At 48.2% G+C, this 16,383-nt stretch overlaps 1 protein-coding gene across 8 annotated transcripts in view; it reads right to left on the bottom strand.

Annotated features, from left to right (window-relative positions):
* PTPRT (protein tyrosine phosphatase receptor type T) overlaps positions 1 to 16,383 on the bottom strand; it is a 928,354-nt gene that overhangs the window by 692,949 nt on the left and 219,022 nt on the right. The window lies entirely within an intron of this gene.

The following is a 16,383-nucleotide window of genomic DNA, read 5'->3' as shown; positions in this document are numbered from 1 at the left end:
TCAGCTCCCCCAAATCCTCCCGTGTGAGACTGTTATTTTCCTCCAAGTTTTCAGCCATGACAAATGACAGACAAGAAGCCTCTTTGAATTTCTAAACGCTTATCTCAAAACGTTCAGTGTTGTCAACCAGCCCGGCCCGCCAGTGACAAGAGCCTCCCGATGTTTCTGTCACGGCACCTTCTTTTTTGTCGACTTACTTTAAAATGCAACTCAGTGGCTTCAAGTTAGAAAAAGAATGCCACCGCGTCCTCAGCCTGTCCTCGAACATCTATCACCAGCCAGCTGAGGCGACGTGACTGTCGTCTTCTCAACCAACACGATGACTTTGCTCCTCCGCTATACAAGCCCAGTGAGCCGTGCAAGCATGGTGAATTCCCAATCAGCTCAACATCCTACACAATTTTTCAGAGACTATGATTCTATCTGAAAATAAGTGTAACAGTCTGGAACTCATTTTTCCCCAGTGCCTAACTCTCAGCTCCCTATAAATACCAAACAGCCTGCCAGGCAATGACACACCTCGGCATTATCCAACAAGCATCGCTTATGACTCTGCCTTGAGCGGTGCCAGAGGTGCTGAGAATTTACCTGCCTTATTATGGCATTGCCAACAGGGTCTCAGGCAGCGTCCTGGGCCTGGAGGTGTGTCAAATACCAGTGTCAGGAATGCCTCAAATGAAAGTGTAAGTGTGTGTGTGTGTGTGTGTGTGTGTGTGTGTGTAGCTGAGGGAGGAGGAAATGTCGAGAATTCGACTTCTCTCATAAAGGACTATTGCCCCCAATGAGCAAAGGAGAAACAAAAACCACAACAGTAGAAGTGTATCAGTTATCTACCGCCATGTAACAAATTACCCCAAAACTTAGTAGTTCCAAATAATACACATTTCTTCTCTCACAGTCCGGTGGATCAGGAATCCAGGCACAGTGTAACTGGGCCCTCTGTTTTAGCATGTCACGGGCCACAATCAAGATGTTCGCTCGGGCTGTGGTCTCATCTGAAGGCTGACCTGGGAAGGATCGGCTTCTAAGCTCAATCGTGTGGTTGTTAGCAGGACTCAGTCTCCGTGGACAGTTTGGCTGAGGTCTTAGCTCTTCCCAAGGCACTGGCTAGAGGCCTCCCTGGGTTCCTTAACTCATGGGCCTCTCTGTAAGGTGTCTCACAACATGTCGGCTGGCTTCCGCAGAGCAAGCAAGTGCGGGGGCAAGAGAAAGTGCCAGCAAACAGGCATCATAGCTAGGTAGAAGCTACAGTCTTTTGTCAGCTAACCTAAGAAGTAACATCCCATAACTTTTGCCATATTTTAGTTGTTAGAAGCAAGTCTCCGGGTCCAGCCCACACCTGAAGGAATTACACAAGGGCACAAACACTCATTGGTGGGAATTATTGGGAACCATGTCAAAAACTGCCTGCCACAGAAATGCCCAATGAAAGCCCAGGGAGGTATCACCAGAGCCTCTTGTCTAAGGTCTGGCACACACGAGTCTCTGGGAAACTCATTCATTTGCTTTTCAGAAAACAGTGAATGAGTGCCAGCTGGGGACTCAGCACTGCTCTAAAAGGGAGGTGAACAAAACACACAAAAATCCCTGACCTCACAGAGCTTACGTCGTAATGGAAGGAGAAAGACGGTAAAAGACAAGGTAACATATGTTGGGTGGTGCTAACTGCCGTGGAGAAAACAAAGCAGCAAGGGAATGCTGGGGAAGATGTGAGGGGCACCTGTTGCAATAAATAGCATAAAGGAGAGGTCTCGGTGATAAAGTGACATTTGAGCAAAATCAGGAACAAGACCAGGAAGCAAGCCACATCACTACCAGGAGAAAGAGCATTCCAGACAGAAGCAGCAGGCACAGGGGTCATGAGGCAGGAGCGTAAGTCAGTGGGGCTGCGGGGCCAGACGTCAAAGAGATTGAGACAGAGCAGTGGGAATGAGGTGAGACAGGCGTGAGGGGCAGATCACAAAAAGCCTTGTTAGGCGTGTGTAAGAATTGTGGCTTTTATGCTGAGTGAGAGGGGGAAAGCTTGGGACAGAGGAGTGACATAAAAGGTGTCATAGCTTCACAGGCCTCCTTTGACTAGCGGATGGAACCAAATTTTACGAGGATGTCAAGGACAGAAAGCAGGAGCTCCGTGAGGGGGCTGCTGCTCTACTCCAGAAGAGAGCGATGATGACTTAATCCAACGGAGTAGCAGCAGAGATGAGTAGGTTGGATACTGGATACGTCTGAAGGTACACTCAAGGATTTGCTGATGTGCTAACTGTAGAGTGTGATATAAAAGAAATCAGCAAGGGCTACGAGGTTTTGAGCCAAGCAACTTGAAGAACAGAGTCAAAGACTGAGGAAAGCGCCAGTCTAGAAGTGAAGTCCGGAGCTCGGTGTTGGATGGGACAGAAAACAGAGAAGAGCACTGGACCTGGGGGGCTGAGCCCCCAAGAGTGAATGTCAGCTCAATTGGGCCGATCCAGCACAGTCATAGAGCTCACCTGGCCTCGGCTTCCTGGCTTAACCTGCAAACGGCCAACCCCTCAGAAGTCACACACTTAGCCAGCAACCCAACCCGGCACAGCGGGACAGCCAGCTTTCCCTACCAGGTATGCCTATCATGTCGCTGTATAAAAACTTAAGGTCTGGGTAAAACTTACTGTGAGGGTAAATGATAAAACTCTTCTCAGAGGGCAGATGACTTAAAGCCATCATTCAGTGTGCACGTACTGCGCGCCAGGCAGAATCCCAGGCACTGTTCTTGTGATAACCACATAAAGGCACAGGCACGGGGCTCATGGGGTGTCTAAGGGTTGTGAGGCTGTGGCTCTCAGGCTCCCTGCAAGTGGGCTATGGTCGTTTTTCCCGCCTGTGCCTGTGTTTCTCTACATTGAGCATCTCAGAAATAGGGGATAAGGCGGGGACTCTCTCTAGCACTGAAGTTACATAAGCAAACCAGTGTCTGCCCGTGTGCTTTCTGTGTTGCAAGCCTCACTACCCCACAAGGAAGCCCAACCCATCATCACAGCCTTTGTTAGGAAAGAAGTCCCCCCCTCTTATCATCAGCCAAAACCTGATCTGACACTGTCTACCCATTGGTCCCAGTTTACCTTCTGGAACCAACAGAGAAAATTTCTTCTCCCATTCAAATCACAAGCTTTCAGAGCAACTCTTAAATCTTCAGTTGACGCCAGTGATACTAGCGCCAGCTGAAATCTGCATCACACTTTATGAATCACACTTGATAAAAATGTCTTCCCAAACACAATCCCATTCACAACAGCTAAACTCCAACTGCCAACCACCACTCAGCTATCGGTGATAAATGGGACGATACGTGTGAAAGCCATTGGTAAAAGCTGTGGTCATCTCACTCGGTATCATTATCCCCATCCTGCAGCTGGGAACAGCAAGGCGCAAAGAGGTGAAGCAACTCAGAGAGTACATCTCAGTAAGTGATACAGAGGAAACGGTGAAATCAGGACTCTCGTACAGATTTGAAGTAAACGTGTAGGGGTTTATTTTACTCTATCATTAATCAATGAAGATTAAAAAGATATCACAACTCCTTCAAAAGAAAACCTAAAGAACAGCCACATCCATAGATCATAAGTATTTAAATGGCAGTGCCCATGCAGGTAACATTGTTTGGGGGAGGTCGTGCAGGTCATGGAACCTCTCCATGCCGTCCTGGGGGGACAGAGCGGGCATCGCTGACCAGTTATCTACAACTCACAGATGATAAAGTCGGCTCCGTAAGAGCCACATCAGACAACCCAGAGGGGAATCCTCTAGAATCCAGGATCTCAACGGTCAGAGTTTCTCACTGAGGCACAGATTTCCTCCCCGCTCTGGCAGAGTGAGGATGTGAACTTGGGTTTTCGTGACTCTTTCCACTTCTGCACAGCGCCCTCTATGGAAAGCTGCAGGAGCCCTGACTGGCATGGCTCCATCGGTTGGATGTCGTCCCCCAAAGCTAAAGGTCACTGGTTCGATTTCAGGTCAGGGCGCATGCCTAGACTGCAGGTGCAGTCCCCAGGCAGGGCGCGAAGAAGAGGCAACCAATTGATGTTTCTCTCTCACATTGATGTTTTTCTCCCTCTTTCTCTCTCTTCCCTCTCTTTAAAAATAATTAATTTTTAAAAAACCACTGAACACATCCTTGGGTGAGGATTAAAAATTTTTTTATGGTAAAAAGCAGTAGAAAAGCTATAGAAAACTTCAACTAACGTTTTTTTTTTTTTAAGCCCCAACCACAAATGGTTAGGCCTTAAACTGCTGGCAGCATATGAGAGAAGGTCAGACAAAGGCGCTGGGGAGGACAGAGTTCAGCAAGAACATGGAGTCTCTGGCTCTCTGCGCTTCTCCACGCCAGTAACAGCTCTTTGCTTCCTCTTTCCTGCAGCCGATTTCTCTCTCATTCAGTAACTTGTTGTTCAAGGTACTTACAGGGCGGGGCAAAAGTAGGTTTACAGTTGTTCATACGGAAAATACAATGAACAACTAATAATACAAAATAAACTCAGCACATACTTACGTACTTACAACTGTAATCCTGTTTTGCCGCCCCCCACTCTGACTCCAGCCTGCCTCCCCACCCCCCCACGCTCAGCAGAGAGGGCTCCATTGTGCAAGGAGAGGAGGGAACAGGGTTCTGCGTGGTTTGGGTTTTACCCGAAAGCCTATGGTGTTTCAATAGCCTCTTTGTTCTCTCTCTCAATAGTTCCTGTGTCTTCAAAAATTACTAATTTTCATTCTTCATATTGTATTACTAGTTTGGAGGAAAAAAAAGAAAAGAAACCAATTAAAAAATAAAGTTCTTAAGGTTTTAGAACAGCATTTATAATAACTTCACAGGTCTAACCTCACTTACTGCCAGCAATTTAAACAGAAGGTTCCTTGAGAGGTGAGCAATAAAGAAACCATTTAGTACTTGTTCTCCAGAGATGCTTCTATCAAGTCACTTGCCCCCTTAACTGTTGCTGGCTTCCGTATAACACACAGCAAGAGAAGACGTGCCAACCAGCTCTCGTGCATGTGCATGGGTCTGGCCCCTTATTAAGGGAGTTTTCCCCAAATGGTAATGCTTACAGTACTCTGATGGCAAATGCTTAAATGTCTCGTCAATTTCAACGGGGTGTCAATTTCTCCTGCCAGGCGAGGTAGCCTAAGCTAATTCCAGGTGAGGAAGGGGAGCCAATCCCAGCGTAGAATGTGACTCGGAACATAGAATGCTTTCATGCCAGGTGTTGCTCTTTCCCGCTCCTCCATTGCAGCCCATGTTTCCACCAACCCTGGCTCAGAAACAGGAAAAGCTGGAGGCCCCACGGGGTGGAGCTTGCCTATCTTCCCTCCTCCTTCTTGAGAGCAGAGTTTGTTTAATTCATCTCTGTATCCAATGTTTACCTCACTTGGCCCAAAGCTGGTGCTGAGAGAGTGTTTGTTTAATCAAATTGAACTAAAGCCTTTGGTTTGGTTTTTCATTCACTCATCAAATATGCACTTGATACCTACTATGAGCTACCTTCCCCACTAACAGGGGGGGCAGTGGCCGTGAATCAGACAAGATTTTGGCTCTCAAAAGGCTTACATTTTAGCAAGCGAGAAAAGTAATAAATAAGTAAACAAATGGCATCACTAGTAAAAAAAATAACATTTCATGTAGAAATAAGGTCTCAAAAAAAGGCAGACAAGAGTGATAGAGAATGAAGAGTGTTGGAAAGCAAGGAATTTATCTTATCTTCATCTACCTATCCAACAAAAACTCAAGCGTGCTCTCTTATCCATTGAGGGACTATCTGTGGGACAGAAAGATAAAAGTAAACTCTCTCCTCTCTCAACACCACACTGTCACTCTCTGAAAGGTAATGCGTAAGAACATACTCGCACTTAGCAACGGTCTACTGTGAGTCAGTCACGGTATCAGGCCTTTAAAATAAAATTATCTGATTTACTCTTAAAATAGCATCTTCCCAGGAGATAGTACTTATTACTTTAGGTCTATCAATGAGGAAGAAAGCCCCAAAGTCATTAAAATATCTTGCCCACAGTCATCTATTTACAAAATGATGGAGCCAAATCTGAATCTAGGTTCCTCGCCTCTGAAATGCACACTCTGTGTATCGCGCTGTTGCAGCTCTAGGCCCGAGGCATCATGCCAGATACTCCAGGGGAAGTAAAGTGGTCAGGCAGAAGCCTTTGCCCTGGCAGAGACCACAAGCTCCCTGGGGAAGTGGGTTGGATTCACACAGCCATAACCAGGGCAAAGAGGACATGTATTTGAAGAGAAATAAATAGTGATGGGCTGGAGTACCCAGAAAAGCAACATGAAAGGGCAGAAAGTGTCCATAAAGACAAGACAGATCTGGAAATGAGAGACAAAGTTGAAGCAGAAGAAGAGTGCTCACACATCCACCTGAGTATCTACGAAGCGTCGGGCCTATAGGATACGCAAAAACATGCACAGTACCCGCCCGTGGGTGAAAGGATAATCTCCTACCTCGCTCCTAGACACCAGGAGACCAGAACTTGATGGGCATCCCCTAGGACAGAGTCCCGAAGGCCACAAGGATGCTCAGAAAACGAAGCCTCTACCCCGTGCCCATATCTTCTCCTGAAGCTGGGTCCGTTTCCCCACAACAGCAGAATTTCTGTTGCTGAGTCCTACTTCAGCTTCATTAAATCCCATAAATGTTACTGGTATTTCTGGGTAAACCAGGCCCTCACCCAAATAAAAGCTCAGAAAAGAGTTTCAAAGCCCACTCAGGGGGAACAGCTCTACCTCAAAGAACCTCAGCTTCCTCATTGGTACAATAAGGTGACGATTCAAAAATTCAAACGTTGTTAAGAGTGAAAGATGTCATCCTGCAAATGACTTTACATAGTGCCTGGCCCAGACCAAGATGCTCAATGAATAGTAGTCTCAATCTTCCTCTCTTCACTCTGCCTTCCTATGGAAGGTACCTGGTAGTAGAGAAATTCTGAGATCATCTTGCCTCTTCCCTATAGCCTTTTCAAGATGTACGTTCAAGGGGTCAGGAAGTCCGGCCACTTCTGCTCACAATATCACTCACGTCCTTCCTTTTGTTCCCACACCTCCTGACCTAGTTCGACTGCTGTGGCTTCTTAACCAGTCTCCACACTCCGTGTGTGTACCCTCCTGTCCATGGGAGCCCTAGATCAGTCTTCCTAAAATACTCTCTAATGATGTCACTCCTTGAGAGCCCAGACAGAGAGAAATGGGACTTAAACCTCACAGGCTATTCTCTCATATTCCCTGTTTGGCCATGAACTCTCTGAAGTGAGGGAAAGAACTGTGAGTAAAAGTGGGAATAGCCTCCAAGTAGAAAAGTATGCTGTTGTGAAGGGGAGGCTATATGACATTGGGCATGACGAGCTCAACTAGCCTTGTCTTCAGTGGCCCCTGTAGTTGAAACATCAAAAGGCACAACCTAGGGAATGTCATGCAAGAGGCCACCCACCGCGCATGGCAGCTGAGAAGTCATTATCCCCACTGAAAACAGCCAAATGCAACTCTCTCCAATAAGTGAGGGCAGGAGCAAAGGGCTGAGCCCAGGAGGAAGGACACCCAGGCTGCAGAAACCCAGGCCGTGGTCCAAGTGAAAAGTCAGGCCACCCAAGAGGAACCGCTGTCCTGAGAAGTTAATTAATAGAGACTTGATTCCAAAGGTATCACAGAGCATTTGCAGATGCCCAGCCCGTAGACATTCTGCAGGTAGAAATGATGTGGCATGTCCACACGGCTGGCAAGAAACAAGAGGGACATCCAGACAGTGAGAGGAAAGACAGATCATCTGTCCACTCACCCTGAACACGGCTCCCAGAGAAGAGCATGTGCAAGCTGATGGCGGTACCCAGGTGTGGTACTTCCAGATGGAGAACGGACTGAGGCTTAAATGGCCTTTGCCTACGGAAGCCTTCCCTGACCAACCCCACCCAAAGCAGGACAGGCTAGGCGCCCCCACCACACCCTCTTATTGGACTTTGCTCTCATTGCCTTTATCCTTTCTGCAGTCCTCTGGGTGTTTATCTAGAATCTGCCTCTTGGCACTAGACTAAGGATGAAAGGGGCCCTTTCCTGCTCTCTCATACTCTCATAGGCAGCATCACCACCAGCAGTAGCTAAATGACCTTCAGCCTGTGGGCAACTCTTCTAAGTGTCAGTTATTTTATCCTCCAAAAAGGACATTAGAAACTACCATCCTCATGAAGCTGATAGAACATTCTGAGAGATAATATGCACAGATTATTTTGGTCCTCACGGGCATGTAAAACACGCTCAGTAAAGTCTACTCTTACTTTCTTACTATGGTCAGGAGTCCATAGGTGCTTGTTGAATGAGTGGGGAAAGGCTTACGTTAATTGCAAGTTCAACTCTGCAGCAGGCCTTGGCATCCGCAGAGTTTCATATTCGGCACTTCCACTCTTCATGAGAAGGGCTCATGACTTATTGTCACTTGAAGTTTTCTATGTCATTGATTTCAAACATCCATTAATTTAGACCAAAACCTGAACATGTCTTGAGGGGGATAGAGGTCTTTCAACAGAGTTTCATGGTTCAGCCAAGACTCCCATGCAGGCAGAAGCCCAGTTGCCTGGATGCCAAAAAGACCACGGTTAGGAAAATATCAGAGTGTGAAAAGTATCCCCCAAACTCCCCAGACACCCAGTGGACATCAGCCCGGAGCAGTAAGATCAGAGCTCACCAGCTGCTGGAAGTGACCCAACTGCTCTAAAGCCAGACCTTTTGGGGACTGGCTTGTGGCTGGGTATACAGCCTTCAGGTTGGAAACCTCTTTTTATTTTTTAAAATATTTTATTTATTTATTTCTAAGAGAGAGGGGAAGGGAGGGAGAAAGGAGGAAGAGAAACATCCATGTGTGATTGGTTGCCTCTTACACACCCCCAACTGGGGACCTGGCCTGCAACCCAGGCTTGTGCGCTGACTGGGAATCGAACCAGTGACCTTTGATTTGCAGGCTGGCACTCAATCCACTGAGCCACACCAGCAAGGTCAGGTTGGAAACTTCTGCCCAATGCCTGGAGCTGAGCAGGCACAGGGAGTCCTGGCCTCATGCATGATGCTGCCCATTGAAGGCCCTGCAGCTTATTCTCCTCCTCCCAGAACCAGGTGCTGGACAGCTGTGGTGTCTCCTAGGGCACCCCTACCGCCCAGTGGCTTCAGATCTCTGGAAGGATGCAAATCAGGCAGACAAAATAGGAAGTACAACCTCTACCCTGACCAGAATCCGCCACTTTCCTTCCCCCTGCATAAAGGATCTGAAGCCATCCAACTGATCTCCCCGACGTAGAGTTCAACACAATAAGCCTCCTTGAAGTTATTTAAGCCTCCTCTGCTCCGGAAGAGTCTGGTCATGAGTTAAACTTCATTCATGAGGGTCAAGCACTCGTGGGTAAAGCCAGCAGTCAAAATAAGGAGCCCAGGGAGGACCTGGGCTCTGTCTATCTCCAAAAACACCTTCCACACCCCTGTGCCCACTGTTAACCCATTGAGTTGTGAAGGCTTTTCTAAAATAGCAAAAATGGGAGAGCAGAGGGGATATCAGTTTAGGATCTTGGAGCTGGAGGACTCAAAGGAGCTTCTGCTGGAACTTCTATCTTCCCAAGCTGACTGGAAAGCAAGTCGTTGTTCCTCACAGGGACAAGTGCAAGAACTTACAGTGTATCCACCGAGCTCTCCAAACATTCTCCCTCAACAGCAGGGGCGTGCCAACAACAGCAAAGCGGCGTGCAGACGGCAAGGACCCAGTCACTCCACCGCCCTGCACTGGCTTTCCTTTAAACTTAGAATAGAATCCACACTCCTGGAAAAGGCTCATGAGGAGCTCACTACGTGCAGACCACGCCCGCTGCTCCTACAACCTTGTCTGGAGCCACATTCCTGCCCGCCGTCCCCCTCCTTACTGGTCTTCATTCATGTCCTTGAACAGGCCAAGCCCTCTCCCATCTCAGGGGCTCTGCACCTGCGGGACCCTCCACCTGGAAGCTCCCCACTCTTCATGTGAACAGCACCTTCTCTTTGGCCAGGTCTCGGTTTAAATAGCATCTCCTTATAGGCGCCTTTCCCAGCCACCACACAGAAAGCCCACACTCAGCTATTTTCTACCTTAAGCACTTCCTTCCTTGTTTTTAGTCATAGTATTTACTGTAATTTGCAATCATGTTTGTCTTTGATGTCCTATTTTATCTCCCCGCTGGCATGTAAGCTTCGTGAAGGCGGAGAAGATGCTCATCACAGTCACTGTTTTGTCCCTGTGCCTGGCACAGAGTAGGAGCTCAAGAAACTCTATGAATGAATGAACCCACTCCATCATTTTACAAATGAAATGAATATTCACGAGCATCATCATATGTGGGCCAGACAGTGTAGAAGGAGCAATGTGTATCATATTACACACATGTCATATATTATACATGGTGTCTATATTATAAACATATCATAAATATCTGTTTTGATATGTTATATATCATAATTATGACATTATGAATGTATTGTTAAATGTATTTATATATTTATGTGATATATACATGCTATATATAAACATAAGTACATATATTTATACAAGCTCATTTAAGCCTCATGGTTTCCTGTGGGACAGGCATTATATCACCATTTTGCAGATAAGGCAACTGGAGAACAGAGAGGTTAAATAATCTGTCCAAGGTCACACAGCCAATAAATGACAGCTGTGTGACTTTTGTCACCACTAACCACCGCTGATGGATAAAATGCAAGCGTCATGTGCCCCCCCAGGGTGGACCACAGAGGGTAGGGGATGAGTAAAAAGGTCTGTTTTCTGCACCCCCACATCTACTGGCCACCCTGTGCCCACAACAGCCACTGGCAGACCGCGCCCCATCCCGAGTCTGTTTTATATCCTGCAGGAAGCTGCTACTGAGGAGGATTTAAATGTGTCTGCCAGAGCGCTGCTGCCTCTCCCGGGACTAATCTGCCGTGAAGCAGATGCAAAGCTTCATTTATCACTTCCAATGGAACATGAAAGAGCCGAAGCCCCGGCAGATGCTCCCTGCTCCCAGTGTCCGACAGGGCAGGGCTCTCCCAGCAGGGCCTCCCAGGGGCTGGCTCCCCGGAGGCAGACCCTCCCCCCTGCTACCCACCCATCCTTACACCCTGGGGTGCTCTGAGGGCCTACAGCCCAGAGAGGGGCCAGCTGGGCCTCTCTGTCCATTGGGTTATTTTTTCTTTTAATCAAGGTGCAATTCACTCAACATAAAATTAATCATTCAAAAATGTACAATGCAGTGGCAATCGTTAGTGCTCTCACGATGCTGTGCAGCGACGACCTCTATCTAGTTCCACCCCCAAAGAAGACCCCCCACCCATTAAGCAATCACCCCCTTTCCCCTTCCCCCAGCCCTGGCAACCACTGATCGGCTTTCTGTCTCTGTGGATTTGCCTGTCCTGGACATTTCACATAAATGGAATCATATCATATGGGACCGCCGTGTCTGGTTTCTGTCACTTAGCATAATGTTCTAGAGGTTCGTGCACACCGGAGCATGGAAGAGTGTGTTCCTGGGAGTTCTGACCACCTGCCAGTTAGAGATACCAGAGCCTCGGGTGAGGGGCAACGACAGAGAATGCAGAGCTGGCAACTGCTCTTCTCTCAGCCTACCCAGACCCCCTGAGAAGTGGGAGAATCGGAGTCATCTTCACCTGGAAGGTTCTCCCTCTGCAAGAGCCCTGTAGCCCAAACACGTCCCCTCCCGGAACCTCACCCTGGGGAGTGCCAGGTCAGGTGGCAGGGCCGGACCAGCGAGGGACCCCAGAATCCAGCCCTGCCCAGCCCCGGAAGGTCCAGCACTCATAAAGAGAAGAAACCATTAATATGTATGTGCCATTTTGCTTTTACTGGGCGGGGGGGTGGGGTACAGCAATCCCAAAACCTAAGCAACCTTGAGAGTTCAAATTTTGCTGTATTTTAGCTGCGAGACGACAGACTGTGGTCCGACCCTACTGTGGCATCAGCAGAGCACGTCACACACGTGACCCAGGGTCAGAATGTTATCGCTTCCCCAGACAAGGGCCCTGAGTTGTGACTGTAAGTACAACCACTGAATTCTCCAGCCAAAACTCAGTCCCAGTACAGAACACCCCGTACTCCCTAGCGGGGCTCAGAATCATGTGCTGTATGTATTTGTACGGTTCTTCCATCACGTCTTCCTTTCTCTCTTCACCAACACCATGGCCCCTCCCCTCCACCACAAAAAAAAAAAAAAAGAGCCAGCAGGGTTTCCCAACCTCAGCACTGCTGACATTTTGAGCAGGGAATTCTTTGTCCTGGGAGGGCTGCCTGGTACATAGCAGGATGTTTAGTAGCATCCTGGCCTCTACCCACTAGATGCCAGTAGCGCCCCCCTTCCCAGTGGTGACAGCCAAATGTGTCCCAGACTTTCCTAATGTCACCTGGGGAGCAAAATAGACCCTGGCTGAAAACCACTGATTCAAAGTCAGGTGAAAAAGAGAAGCTATAAAGAGGTTTCTGATGGGGTTGCCTGAGAATCATAGGTATGAGCTCTTGTGCCATGCTTCCAAAAATTTGGTTAATTACAACCAACTCCCAATTATTCAGGGGCCAATTATCCACGTTACCCAAGCCCCTGCCCCCATACTACCTGGGGTCTGCCCAGTTCACCATTCCTAAGTTGCTGTTGCCAGCCATTGGGGGAAGAGAAGGAATTTAGAATCAAGAATGCAGACTCACTCACAGGGAGGTTGAATTATTTATTTTGTTGTGTTCAGGATGGAGAGACTTGAGCATGTTAAAATGCATCCTCCCAGCCTTCCCCACCCCCTGGCAGCAGAACCACTAAAGGAAGGTGGGATGGGGGCCCCCTCCCCTCTCTTTGGATGGCAGGACCCCTATGTCCTTCCCCTTGGGGCAGAGAAAATTCTGGTATTACCTCTCTTCCTCCAAGGGCCTACCTATGTCTCCTTCAGGCAAAAATAGACAAATAGAGTCAACTTTTCCAGGGTACCAGACCACACATGATATCATAATATATGAGGCTATAGAAGAATAAGTAACATACTCACAGAAAGGGAGAGCCCACTCTCATTTAAAAAAAACAAACCACCCACCAATCTACAAATTTTGCCCAATGTCTCATCCGCTCCAGCCCTAGACCCTTTCCTCCCCTCCCTCTGACAACCAAACTGCTTGAGGACTTCTTGAAGAGCTGTGAGGACTGACTGCCCCACCATCTCACGTTCCGCTCACTCTCCAGCCCAGCACACTCTGCCCCTCTCCCCAGAGCTCCACCAAAACCGTCTCACCAAGGTCACCGACACGTGTCCACTCTGTCATTGGCTCTAGTGACCACCCTTCATTCTTACCTGGGCTGTAAGATCCCTGAGGGCAGAAAATTAGGTCTGTTTTGTTTGCTTTCGTATCACCAGTCTGAGAACAGTGTCTGGCACATAGTCGGTGCTCAGTACAGATCCGCTGAATGAAGGAGTGAATCTCACTTGATTTCTGTAGGTGCATCCTTCCCTCGGTTTCTGGGCCCCATTCCCACTCAGTAACACTCTCTTCCTAGACCTTCTCGTGTTCTCTAGGACTCAATTGCCATGTGGAGAGGGCAGTACCGTTCAGGCTGCTCTCTACCCATTCATCATTTGTCTCTAAGAACACGTGGGTCATCTTCTGAGGAGCTACCGCTCCCCATCCCTCCCTGGCTCAGATGTGGGCATTTAACTTACAGCTGGTCAATGACACACCACATGCTCCTGGCCAGACTGAATGGTCCATGGTCATGTGACCCAACACAGCCCAATGCGAGTCTGGCCTAGGCTTTGAGTGGTTGGTGACGAGCAGGTCTCTCTTCCCACTCATCTTAGGCTTGTAAGGTTGTGGCCCTCTTGCCTCCGTAAGAGGAAATCATGCCTGGGAAGCAGTTCCACCAGCTCATGGAAAAGCAAATGAAAAGGTGAGAGAGAGACCAGGAGAACTGACGACAGCACGTGAGAGCCTTGATCCAGCTGTGCTTGAAGAACCCAACCCAGGATTTTTCAATTAAATGATCCAATACACTTCTTCTTCACTTACGCCAGTTTTGGTTGGAGTCTGCCATGTATAACTAACAGCCCCAGCTAGAATAACGACTGCAGGTCTATATTACCATGTCTGATTCTATTCTGAGCATCGCACCCACATGCCCAAGTGTCTGGGGACATTTCTATGACCTCTGTCACATGGATACCCTGCTGGAAACACACTCCCTGACTCAAAATCAGGACCAAGAGCACTCACCAGGTGCACGACCATGCCCCATGCTGTCCTCCCTCCTCCTGGATCCACACCTGACAATAACCCACCACAACACTGGCCTCCCCTCCATTAGGGCCCACCGCATTCCCGAAAACAAAAGCCTGTGAAGCCTCAGCAAGGAAGCTCATCTCCGAGGTGTCCACAACCCACTCCTTCCCTCCCATACACGCATGCCATTCCCCCACTGAGAGGGAGGGCCTATTCCTCCCCTCCCTTACATCTGCTCTAGCCCCGATGATTGGTTTTTCCAACAGAGAGCAGTGAATGAATTGCTTTGGGACTTCTGAGGCTAGGCCATGATAAGCCTCACTGCATCCACTGCCACAAAAGAATGTCAACTCTCCTGAGAAGGCCATGATGCAAGGAAGCCCAAGCCGCTGGTGACAGAGCATGATGCCCACTAACCCCTAGTTATTCGAGCCATCCCAGCCAGGCGTAGCCACGAGGGTAGAAGAGCCACTCTTAGACACTGCAGCCCAAGCACATGCCAGGAGAAGAACCAGTGTTCAAAATAAGCAAACTCACTGAGCCAGGCTGACGCCCCAACACTAAGGAGCAGAGACAAACCTTTCCGCTGCCCTAATTCCCAACCCACGGGGCCAGGAATGTATGAAGCCACTGTCAGCTTATACCGCTGGGCTCAGGGGCAGCTTGTTAGGCAGCAAACGTAACTGAAGCACTCAGAAGTCGCTTCTCCTTGCCCAACCACCCCTGCGATCCACCCAACACCATGCACTTCTCATTAAGGGAGCCCTGGCCAGGGAAAAAAAATAAGACGTTTCTGATAGACCTGAAATAAAGCTATCGGTTTGCCTGTCTGTCTCCCTCACTATTGCGAGGACTCCTCTGGGGCTCGGTGCAGTGTCTGGTGCTAAGGTATCAGGATGTCTCTGATAAACAAATGAATGGAAGAAAGGAAGGAGGCCGAGCAGTGCTGTCCTCCGTGAGAACGCGCTAGGAGCCCTAGAACTAGCCGTATCTTTGGGAGCTCTACAGAAAGAAAGAAGTACTGCAAGTGTTCTTATAATAATAGGGACGGGTTCCAAGCCTGGTAATCATTAACTATCCCCAGGAGAGCTAGTTAGCTAGCACGGAAGAAAGCTCCCCCTCCCCGGGGTTGTACCTTGATGGTACTTGGCTTCAAACTGAACTCCCCACACCTCCTCACAGAGCCGATCTGTCTATAAAATTGGTGGTTTCTATAGAAACAGAAGCACTGTAGTAAAGAGAAGGGAAATCGTACATTCTGTCAGCGTACAGAGATCAATCCTGTTCTTACACAGGGCCAGGACTCTTTCACGCTTTATTTTTGAGCATCTCAACTTTCATTTCCATCCCAGCCGTCTCATCTCATATTTATGAGGCTTCTGCACTGGTAATCTTGTCCCTCCTCACCAAGCTGCCTTTGTTAACTATGACCACAGGCAAAAAGTCTGTGTAAGCAGAGTGGAAATCCCAGCATCGCCTTGGGGTGCCAATAGCTCCAAACCCCAACCTCAGAGGCAGAGCTGGCTTCCCTGGTGTTCGGGGGGGTGGGGGGGCACCCAGGATGGTGGACAGGGGCCGTACAGGTAAGGCTCTATGGACCTCCCACTGGACATTATGAAAATCTGTTCTGTAATTGGGTACCTGTTTTACATGCCTATCTCTTAGCTTAGACTCCAAGCTCTTAAATATTAATAGGTCTGCAATCTCTGTTTTGCACCCTGAAGTGCAAGTGGCTTCCTAACAGGCAAGGAATTAGAACTTGGCTTGTGTGTGAATTACTCGGGTTGTCCCTGATCACCTAGGAAGGAAATTAGAAAAGGCACAGGTTGTAGTTTAATATTTCAGATGAAGGTTCAAATTTTGAGGCACATGTTAAGTCGTGAAAAGAGCCTTCTTTAATCTTGAGACACTCTTAAAAAAAGAAATAATACATTTTCCTCATCAAAGAGCCCTTTAATAATACCTATTTGAGTCTGACCTAACAACACTCATTGCATTTTGTGTTTTTCCTGCTCTGATAAATGATTGATTAGACAAATAGGAACAGAGATAGGTAAACAAGGGGGTGAAGAATGGA

This window comes from Desmodus rotundus, chromosome 6, assembly GCF_022682495.2.
Source record: "Desmodus rotundus isolate HL8 chromosome 6, HLdesRot8A.1, whole genome shotgun sequence".
NCBI classification, from domain to species: domain Eukaryota; kingdom Metazoa; phylum Chordata; class Mammalia; order Chiroptera; family Phyllostomidae; genus Desmodus; species Desmodus rotundus.
This window is presented reverse-complemented; position numbering and strand designations above follow the sequence as displayed.